This window comes from Clarias gariepinus, chromosome 7 (genome assembly GCF_024256425.1).
Source record: "Clarias gariepinus isolate MV-2021 ecotype Netherlands chromosome 7, CGAR_prim_01v2, whole genome shotgun sequence".
Taxonomy (NCBI): Eukaryota; Metazoa; Chordata; class Actinopteri; order Siluriformes; family Clariidae; genus Clarias; species Clarias gariepinus.
This window is the reverse complement of record NC_071106.1, coordinates 1637131-1648196: the sequence shown is the minus strand read 5'-3', so window position 1 is coordinate 1648196 and position 11066 is coordinate 1637131.

Sequence of the window (11066 nt, the reverse complement as noted above, 5' to 3'; positions counted from 1 at the left end):
CTTCCCAATCGACCAAGTATTGGGTGCCTCTGCCCCGAGGCCGCGAATCAAGGATCCGTCGCACGGTGTAGGCGGGACCGCCGTCAATGATTCGGGGAGGAGGAGCAGGGCGGGTGGGTGGAACCATGGGTGAAGTGGTGAAGGGTTTTAGTTGTGAGATATGGAAAACCGGGTGGATCCGGAGCGCCGCAGGCAGCTGGAGCCGGTAGGTGACAGGGTTAATCTGTAGATTGACGCGGTATGGTCCGATGAATCGTGGTGAGAGTTTCCGGGATTCTGTGTGGAGATGGAGATTTTTGGTTGAAAGCCAGACCTTGTCACCTACTTTAAACAATCGTCCCGGAGGGTGTCGACGGCGGTGTTGTGTGATGTAACTGGCGTTGGCGCGCTGGATGTTCCGGTTGGCTTGCTCCCATAGCCGTCGACACCTACGGACCAACTGTTGGGCCGAGGGTACGTCAACCTCCGGTTCCTGATGGGCGAACATCGGAGGCTGGAACCCGTAGCATACCTCAAATGGGCTCAAGTTGGTGGCTGAAGAGACGTGAAGGTTATGAGACAGTTCTGCCCAGGTGAGGTAGCGGGCCCAGGAGCGCTGGTGGTCGGACACGAAGCATCGCAGATAGCGCTCCAGTTGTTGGTTGGTCCGTTCCGTCTGACCGTTAGTCTGGGGGTGGTAGCCGGAGGACAGACTAGTGGTGGAGTTGATCAGACGGCAGAAGGCTTTCCAGAACCGGGCGGTGAACTGGGGCCCTCTGTCCGAGACGATGTCTTTGGGGAACCCATGCAGGCGAACTACGTGTTCCAATATCAACTCAGCGGTGTCCTTAGCTGAGGGGAGTCCGGCGAGGGCCACCAGGTGGGCTGCTTTTGAAAACCGGTCGACGATAGTGAGGATGGTGTTCTTCCCTTCGGACACCGGCAGGCCCGTGATGAAATCCATGGCGATGTGCGTCCAGGGCCGGCGAGGAACGGGAAGAGGTTGAAGCTCTCCGGGGGTTGGTTGATTTGAGTCCTTAGCCCTGGCGCACACCGGGCACGCCTGAACGAACTCCTCGACGTCTATCTTCATGGAAGGCCACCAGAATGCCCGTCTCACGAACTGTAGAGTTCTCTTGTTTCCTGGGTGTCCGGCGACGGGCGAAGAGTGACCCCACTGGAGGACCTCAGCTCGTAGTGGTGGTGGAACGAAGAGTCGTCCAGGCGGCGCACCTGCCGGCCCGGCCTCCGCAGCCTGAGCCTGGCGAACCCTCGTTTCAAGATCCCACTGGAGGGGTGCCACGATACGGGATGATGGTAGGACAGGCACGGGGTCCGCCCGGGGGACGTCTTCCTCCTGTTGTCGAGATAGGGCGTCTGCCTTGGTGTTCTTGGACCCCGGGCGGTATGACAGATGGAAGTCGAACTGTTCGAAAAACAATGCCCACCGTGCCTGTCGTGGATTCAGCTGTTTGAGGTTCCGGATGGTGATGAGGTTCTGGTGATCCGTCCAGACGACGAATGGCTCACTGGCGCCCTGGAGCCAGTGACGCCATTCCTCCAAGGCCCACTTTATGCCCAGCAGCTCGCGGTCCCCTACACCGTATCGCTGCTGAGTGGGATTAAATTTCTTGGAGAAGAAGCCACATGGGTGTAGCTTCTGGTCTGGACCTCGTTGGGAGAGAACAGCGCCAGTGCCCACATCCGACGCGTCCACCTCCACAACGAATGGTTGGTTGGCATCAGGATGAAGGAGGATAGGGGCGGTGGTGAATCGGTGGCAGAGTTCTCTGAAGGCCGTGATGGCAGCAGGAGTGAGTTGGAATGGGTGAGATGCGGGCCTGGTCAGATTGGTCAATGGTGCTGCAACTGTACTGTAGCCCCGGATAAAGCGACGGTAGAAGTTCGCAAACCCGAGAAACCGTTGAAGCTGTTTGAGCGTCCTGGGTAGGGGCCAATGGCGCACAGCATCTAGTTTCTGCGGGTCCATGGCCACACCCTGGGGCGAGATAACAAAACCCAGGAACGTGGTGGAGTGCTGGTGAAAAGCACATTTTTCCAACTTACAGTACAGCTGGTGGGCGAACAATCTCTTTAGTACAGCTCGGACATGTTGAAGGTGTTCTGCCATGGTGCGGGAGTAGATGAGAATATCGTCCAGATAAACGAACACCCATCGGCCTAGCATGTCTCTGAGGACATCGTTGATAAATTGTTGGAAGGCCGAGGGTGCGTTACATAGTCCAAACGGGATGACCAAACTCTCATAGTGTCCTGTGGGTGTGATGAAGGCCGTCTTCCACTCATCGCCCTCTCTGATGCGCACCAAGTTGTAGGCGCTCCGGAGGTCCAACTTAGTGAACACGGTGGCACCAGAGAGGGCGTCCAGGGCTGAGTTGGTGAGCGGCAAAGGGTGACGGTTCTTGATGGTTATCTTGTTTAGCCCCCGATAGTCGACGCACGGGCGAAGTTCCCCCCCTTTCTTTTTCACAAAGAAAAACCCTGCGGCCGCAGGAGATGAGGAGGGCCGGATCGTTCCATGCCGCAGAGCGTTGGTGATATACTCCTCCATCGCCTGAGTCTCAGTCTTGGACAGAGAGTAGAGATGTCCACGGGGGGGAACGGAACCCGGCTGGAGCTCTATCGCCAGGTCATAAGGTCGATGAGGTGGAAGGTGGGTGGCTCTCTTCTTGCAAAAGACTCCAGCCAGGTCACGGTAGGCAGGCGGGATGGCGTTGATGTCGACATCGGGGGCCTCGGACTCCGTGGAACACGTCCCAGCCTGGGCCCGTAGGCAAAGTTCAGTGCAGGTCGGTCCCCACTGGAGGATGCGATTCTGATTCCAGGAGATGAGGGGGTCGTGCTGCAGCAGCCATGGGTAGCCGAGGATGATGGGAGGAGATGAGATGGAGGTGAGGTGAAGTTGGAGCTGTTCCTGGTGTTGGTCGATGGTAAAGGTGATTGGTTGGGTCTGGTGGGTGATAGGGCTGGATGAGAGGGGCCGACCGTCGACTGAAGTGATCTGAACTGGCTGGGATAACGCCTCGATCTTCATCCCCAATTTTTTGGCATAAGTAGAGTCAATGAAGTTACCAGCGGCACCGGAATCGATGAACGCCGTACCTCGAACTCGTTTGTGGCCAAATTGGAGAATTACCTGAACCGTGAGACGCGAAATGGTGGCGTTGGTCGTGGTGGAGAGGTGGAGAGGGCCCGGTGAGTCTCCTCTCGAACTCACCGGGGCTGGGCGTTTCCCGGGCGAAGTGGACAGATCGCCCGGTGATGTGCCGCTGACCCACAATAGGCACATAACCCCTCTCTGTACCGTCGTTCTCGTTCCGCCACGGTCAGGGAGGCGCGTCCTAGTTGCATGGGTTCCCCGGCTCCGGTGTCAACCACGGCAGGAGGTGGAGATCCGACAGATCCGGTAGTGGAGGTGGTGAGAGCAGTAGGTGGTCGTGGCGTGGTGTAGGAGAAGGTGGGTGCAGGCGGCAGGGTCCTAGGGGCTGGCTTCGGGCGAGAGAGGATGCGTTGGTCGATCCGGAGGGAGAGCTGGATCATCCCCTCCAGGGTAGCAGGAAGCTCCCGCCCGGCGAGCTCGTCTTTGATACGTGGAGCCAGTCCCTCGTAGAAGGATGTCCGGAGCGCGGCATCTCCCCAGTCGGTCTGCACGGCGAGGGTCCGGAACTCAGCAGCGTACCGGCTCACGGACGATCCTCCCTGCCGCAGATGGTAGAGCTTGGTGTCGGTCTCCACCTCGCCCGCTGGGTGTTCAAATGTGAGTCTGAGTTGGCGGGTGAACTCATTATATGAGTGCGCGGTGTCTGAATCCGCCCAGAGAACTGCCGTGGCCCACTCAGCTGCCTGCCCGGATAGCAACGAGACCAGAAGCGCGATGCGTAGCCGATCGGTGGAGTACCTGGTGGCATTAAACTCAAACACCAGATCAAGCGATGTTAAAAACACATTACACTTTCCGTCCGTGCCATCCCATTTATCAGGAAGTGCCAGAAATACATCCGAAGGAGGGGGGGGCGGCGCCGCGGCCGCCGCAACGGGAGAACGGCTAGCCGCGCTATCTACAGCCGCCCGGAGATCCGCGTTCTCCTGCCGGAGCTCTGCGACCTCGCGGCGCAAGGCCGCGACGTCTTGGAGGTCCCGGCGCAGATTAGCGATCTCCCCGGTTAGCGTGTTGATGAGCTTGGCGTGCTGATCTACCACGTCGCAGAGGTGCGCGTAGTCTGCTGGGTTCACCGCGGAAGGCTCAGTCATTCTGTCAAGAACTAACCTGGTGACCAGAAGACGTAGCTTTAGCGGTTAGCCCTTTGTTGCGTGAATGGTAAACCCAAACGCGGACGAACACGAGTGAGCAGGATAATCACGCTATTTGATCTAAGGACTCTCACGAATGGGGAGCAAGGGAAAGACACAATCTAACCCGCGTCCTATAAATACACACTCGATCAGGATTTTAAACCAAGAAGGTGAGTACTCACGGTTTGAAGAAATCCGACGTAGCATCGGCGACTCAATGACTGAGCGAGGTGCTATGGTTTGTTTACCTCTTTTATACTTCCTGGTTCGCGACCGCTTAACTTCCGGGTCCTAGTGCTGGTCGCGTTCCGAGTGTGCATGACACTTTATAGTTTTATCGCTGACAAATAAAAAAAAGAGCATAATATACAAAACGAGAAAGCCCTTCAACCTTGGACAAAAGAACACGACCGTATAAAGAGAGATCCCTTTAAAGCCAGTTGTTAAAAATATATTTAGTTTTAATAATTTTATCAGAAAAGTTTAAGTTATGTCTACAAATTAAATTTCTTGTGATATGAATTTCCTAAATATTTTACACTATTCTTAACTGGAATACCTTCTAAGAGTACATCATCTATATCATGGACTGAGATAATTTCACACTTCGACATGTTAAGTTTTAGACCCGAGGCACAAGAAAAATGTTCAACTAATTCCAGAGCTTTTAGTCGCTGCTTTTTGTCTTTCAAGAACAGAGTAGTGTCATCCGCTAACTGTGCAATTTTGAACTCCTTATCAAATACACTAATTCCTTTCAAATTCTTATCTTGGGTGATTCTTAAACAGAGTAACTCTGTGGCTAAAATAAATAAATATGGGGAGATTGGACAGCCCTGTGTGACTCCACGATGGATGTCAAATCTCTTAGAGGTGTCAAATTTCACAATCACTGAGCTATTAATACCCCTTTAAAACATGGTAACAGTCTCAATAAAAGCTTTACGAAAACCAAATAATTCTAGAGTACGAAATATAAAATGTGTTCTATGGAGTCAAAAGCTTCATGAAAATCAAGAAAGAGTATGAGACCATCTGAACAGATTGAGTTGGAATAATCCAGCAAGTCTAATACTAATCTTATGTTGTTAGAAATGTGACGGCCTTTCATAAAACCAGACTGACATTCTGAAATAATGTTTCCTAAACCATAGCTTAATCTTTTGGCATACACAGAGGCTAATATTTTATAATCTAATGTTAACAAAGAAATGGACCTCCAATTATCGTTTATTAAAGGATCCTTATCTGGTTTAGGTATAAGAGAGATGACTCCCTGTTTCATAGTATCGGTCATTTCTCTCTGACTGATGCATTCCATTGTACATATGAAATAAAGGTAATTTGATAAATTCCCAAAAATGAATATTAAATTCAGCTAAAAGCCCGTTTTTTTATTTTATGTAAAGCTTGTTTGATTTCATCAATATTTAAAGGTGAATCACAAATTTGTCTGTACTCCAAATCAATATCTTTAATATGGTATTTAATTAAATCAATAAATTCTTCAGAAATATTATAGTTAAAATTAGAGGTATAAAGGCCACCATAGAATTTAGCAACAAAATCTTGATATTACTCTTTGGTCTTCTGAAATGACTCCATCTATATTAAGGGCAGAAAGAGTCTTCCTCTGACCATTTCGTTTTTCCAGGGCGAAGAAATACCTAGAATTTCTTTCCCCTTCCTCCAGCCATTTAGCATGAAATCTTGTATATGCAACTTTGGCTAAATCTAAGTAGGCTTCATCAAGCTCCAAATTTAGCCTATTTATTTCTAAAGTATCCTCTTCTGTAATATCACTTTTAGCTAGTAAAGTATTAAGTTAATTAACCAACTCCAAATCAGTTTGATGTTTACTTTTTTACATTTCTTTACTTCTTTTAATTGCTATATATCTAGCTTTATATTTAAAGAACCCCCAACATTTTTTATATCTTCAATTGAGTCAGTGAATAATTCTTTAATAAAATTGATAACACTATCATTGAATTTTTTTTTCTTTTAACAAAGTATTATTAAGTTTCCAATAGCCCCTAAGTCTTGGTTTATCATGGATGTCACTCAGCTTTAAACAGACTAATTTATGATCTAATAGAGGGGCAATAGCATGGGAAATATCTTTTACATAACTGATGATGGAAAAAGAAATTAAAAATAAATCAATTCTAAATCTAAAAGAACAAGTATTATTTGACCAAGTAAAATCTTTAGTATGAGGATTATAGAATCGCCATGTATCAGTCAGAGAGAGAACCGTACAAATCGAAAAAATTAAGTCATTACTCATCCCACCGTGGAGTCTAGGGGGGTGTCTATCCAAATAATTATCTGTACATTTATTGAAGTCCCCTCCTAAAATAAAATAAGCATCAATATATATTTTATTTAAATTCTGAAGTTTATCAACTAGTTGAGAAAACATTGCTCTATTGGATGTATTAGAATTATAACCATAAACACAGCAAGTTATGAAAGTGGTATTATCTTGTTTGATTATAGCTATAACCCATCTGCCTTCTTTAAAACTTAAAGTTTCTAAAATAGTACCTTTAAAACGGTGTAACATAATTGCAACTCCAGCTGAGTGATTGATACCATGACTAAAGAAGATTGAGTTTCCCTACTGATTCCTCCAAAAGCTAACATCCGTTCCCCCTGAGTGGATTTCTTGAAGATGGATAAGATCAGCTGCACTTTTTTTACAAAATAAAAAAAATTGCTTTCCTTTTTAAATTGTCCCACAAACCTTGAACATTTAGTGTTACAATAGACTAAGACTTAAACTTGAACTCCATGAAAAAAAAGAAAAAGAACCACCAAACAATTTAAAACAAACAACAAAAGAGTAGTTCCCTTTAGCTTAACCCTAAACAAGAAGGGAGAGGTGGTTAATGACCTGTAATTATACTGACTTTAAGGTGAAATAAATAAAATAAATGAGGTCAAGATTAATCATCAGAATAGCAACAACCAAGGCTAAATAAACATAGTAACTATTCTGTTACTAAGACTGGCACAGATGGTGTTGTTTACCGTTTTAAGTCTTTTAGAACAACGCATGAGAGAGATAGCCTTAAAACTCAGCTTAGGTAACGTCCGTGTAGAATACTTGTTTCCCATCAATCAAGGCAAAAGAGCTGCGGAAGCTTGTTCTTTTGCCCTCCTCGCGTGCCTTCTTCACGAGTGGCCAGAGCTTGTCCCGCGCTGCTCTATCGTCAGGAGATAAAGGCTCCGAAAGATGAAGTCTGTTTTCGTGCAGAAATTTGCAGCCCCTGGCAGCGCTCCAAACCATGTCCCGGATGCGACGTAGTGAGAAGAGGATTATGATCGATCTGGCCTTACTCTCCGATCGTTTCGGACCCAGACGGTAGGCGACATTAACACTGTCCTGGAGTCTGTTTCCAATCCCAGGAGCAACCTTCTCTAGTACGTTAAGCACCACGCTTCTGACATCTTCGCTTTCTTTTTCCACAACACCGTGCAACTTTAGGCACCATCTCCAACTGTAACGGCTACATTCCTGCACAACTGCTTTCATTACCTTGTTTTCCTTTTTCAGCGCTTGAACTTATGATTGCAGATGATCAATTCCCTCTTTATGAAAACCAACATCCACAATAAGCTGTTGCACGGTCGCAGTTAGACTCATACCTCCTACCGGGAGGGCAATCATAATTCAGGGGGGCCATGCCCCCCCCCTCTAGAACCGCCCCTGTTGCGCACGCGGCTGTATGCAGTTAATGAAGTTTAACTGGCCGGCACAGTGTGAGAGTGGTGCGTGTACAGTGTGTGTGTGTGTGTGTGTGTGTGTGTGAGAGAGAGAGAAAGAGAGTGAGTGGTGTGTGTAAAAGTACTGTGTGTGTGTGTGTGTGCAGTGAGTGTGTGTGTGTGCTTGTGTGTGGAGGCTCCTAGCCACCAGTTTCACCAAAAGTTACATTTTATGAAGCCTCATTTAAGAGTTCATTGTGCTGACACCTAGTGGACAGATTCTGTGTAGGAAATAGATCCTAACATCACAAGCAGTACAATTAATATTGACATGCAGCTGCAAATACTGTAATTTTGCATGCGTTGCATGGTGTGTCAGGTGTGTGTGTGTGTGTTGCTGTTTAAAAAAAATCCACTGTTTAAAGGAAATCTTTATGCATATATAGATATGAAAATTCTATAAAGATTCTGAAAAAGATTATATATCCTCCTGACTACCGGCAGTTAAAATTTGTCCTCTTTAGAGGACATTTGTAAACTTGAATATCTCCCATATCCTGCATGCTACCTAATTGACTCCTCTTGTGCTTTCAAAGAGGACATTCAGGACTTTTAAATGATACCAGATTTATAGGGGTGGGGCTTTGGGAACTTCGTCTTCCTCCTTTAGGAAAATGGCATCTATCACCACCAGGACATTTTATGGAAAGAAAAAAAATAGTGGTTAATTGTTTATTGATAAAATTTTATCTTGAAATGTTGTTGCTTTATTTTACATGGATCTCTAAAAAACACTTTAATGAATTTTTTAATGTAATGTATGAATGTTTTTCCATCATAAGTGAGCATTTAAAAAATGTCCTCCTTAGTGGACAGTTGTAATTACTACCAAAATTTTGATTATCGTAAGCAGGACTCACTTTCAGAGGCAGAGAGAATTTTGCTGCAAAGTGTTGCTGAAAACTCAGATAATAAGTTGTCAAATGAGGAAGATGAAAATGCAGAGTTTGAGGCAGAGTCAGAGGAGTCAGAAAGCACAGATGATGTTCAGACAGGGCAAACAGAGACAAGAGACAGCGAGAGAACAACCATCCACATCTGGTCATCGTCTCCTCTGGGCCAAGACTACAATGTACACCCTGTCATTGTCTTCTAAATATATATCACTATTACCAGTACCTATAGGTTTTTACTTATAATTATAATTTTCTGATAAATAATATATTCTGATAAATCTAATAATGTTTCATGCTTTTTTAAGATTCGCCAGTTCGCCAGTATTTTCCCGGGGAAACCATACCCAACTGGACTGAAGGTGTTTGTCTTGGCCACAACAAATGGCGCGGTCTTAGATTTTGTTGTGTACCAAGGCAAGACCACCTTCCCAATCACAGCAGGACAGGGCATCGGAGCACAAGCTGTTCTTCATTTGACTAAATCTATTCCCAGAGAAACCCACTTGTTCTTTGACCAATACTTTACGACCGTCAACCTTTTGAACACCCTGGTGGAGAAGGGGCTATCGCTTCTTGAAATATCATACCCCATAACCAAGAAATACATACTAGAGAGGCACATTTCCTGAAGAAAATATGAGTGGTGCTTGCCGTGGCATCATAGACATAGCTATGATGTCATATCTATGATGTCATAGCTGATGTTGGTCTCAATGTTAAGTCTATGGGACTTTTTGGGGCGGGGGCAATTAACCAAATCAATTAAAGTCTTAGCACCCCATTCCCAAATTAGGTGCATGATTTGACACCTCATTCATGGGTCTACAACAAACGGTGTGGGACTAGTTACATGCCAAACTTTTGTATGGAAGAAGAAGAATAAACTTGTCAGTATGCTCATTGCCTTTCAAACAATTATAAAAAGGAAAAATAAAAGTAATTTGAAAATATTTTGTTTCCTGGTAGTCAGGAGGATATGCTATAATCACTATTTGAATCTTTGAAAATTAAGTGAAGATCTAGAACAAAAAAAGGAAAAGTAATGAACAAATAGGGAAGTCCATTTCTTTCTTTCATTATAAACATGAACAGGAATATACCTAACACAATTGAATTCAATTAAATTTTATTTGTATAGCGCTTTTAACAATTGTCATTGTCGCAAAGCAGCTTTACACAATCTAAAGAATTATTTAAGTTTGTATGAAATTTGAATGTGAGTCAAAATGATCAGATTGTCCCTGATAAGCAAGCCGAGGGCGACAGCGACATAGCAAGATAAAACTCCCTGAGATGGTAATAGGAAGAAACTTTGAGAGGAACCAGACTCAACAGGGAACCCATCCTCATCTGGGTGAAACAAAGAGCGGGGATTGATCTGCATGAGAGACTGGAAGTTCAGTATAACAGGAGATGTGTTAAATTAAATAGAGTCCAGTTTGTTCCTGGAGGCTCAGAGAGACTGTAGGAAATTCCAGTCCCAAACTATTGAGTGACTGAAGTCACAGGTACTCAGAGACCAGCTGTCTGCATCAGTCGAGCACAGGACCATCTCCGTGGAAAAGTGGAACCATCTCCAATCACCACACGCATCCCAGGCAGACCACACGGGGCATCCATGTGATGAGATCTCCAACCAGAAGCAGGACTTCAGGATGAGTTAGAGAGGTCCAGAGGGCAGAGGAGGTCTGGATCACTGGCAGCTCAGGAGCGACATGTATAGCTCGACAGAGAGATAGGTAGAGGAAAAAGGAGAGAGGGAGAGAGAGCAGAAAAGGAGAGAGCAGAAGAGGAGAGAGCAAAAGAGATTGAAAGATAACAGTTAGGTATGGTCACAGTCACACAATGTATAATGTGAATGTATATTAACTGTAGAGTGCAAGCAGAGACTCCGGCAGGACTAAATATGACATCATAACTAAAAGGGAGAGCCAGAAGGAAACACAAACATGAGGGCTTCCAGAGATGTGAAGCAAACAATCACCCCACCATCATTGAGTGATCAATGAGAGTGTGGAAGACAGCATCCAAACATACCAAATCAAATTCAAATTCAAATTTTATTTGTCACATACACAAACATACACAGTACGAAATGTAGTGAAA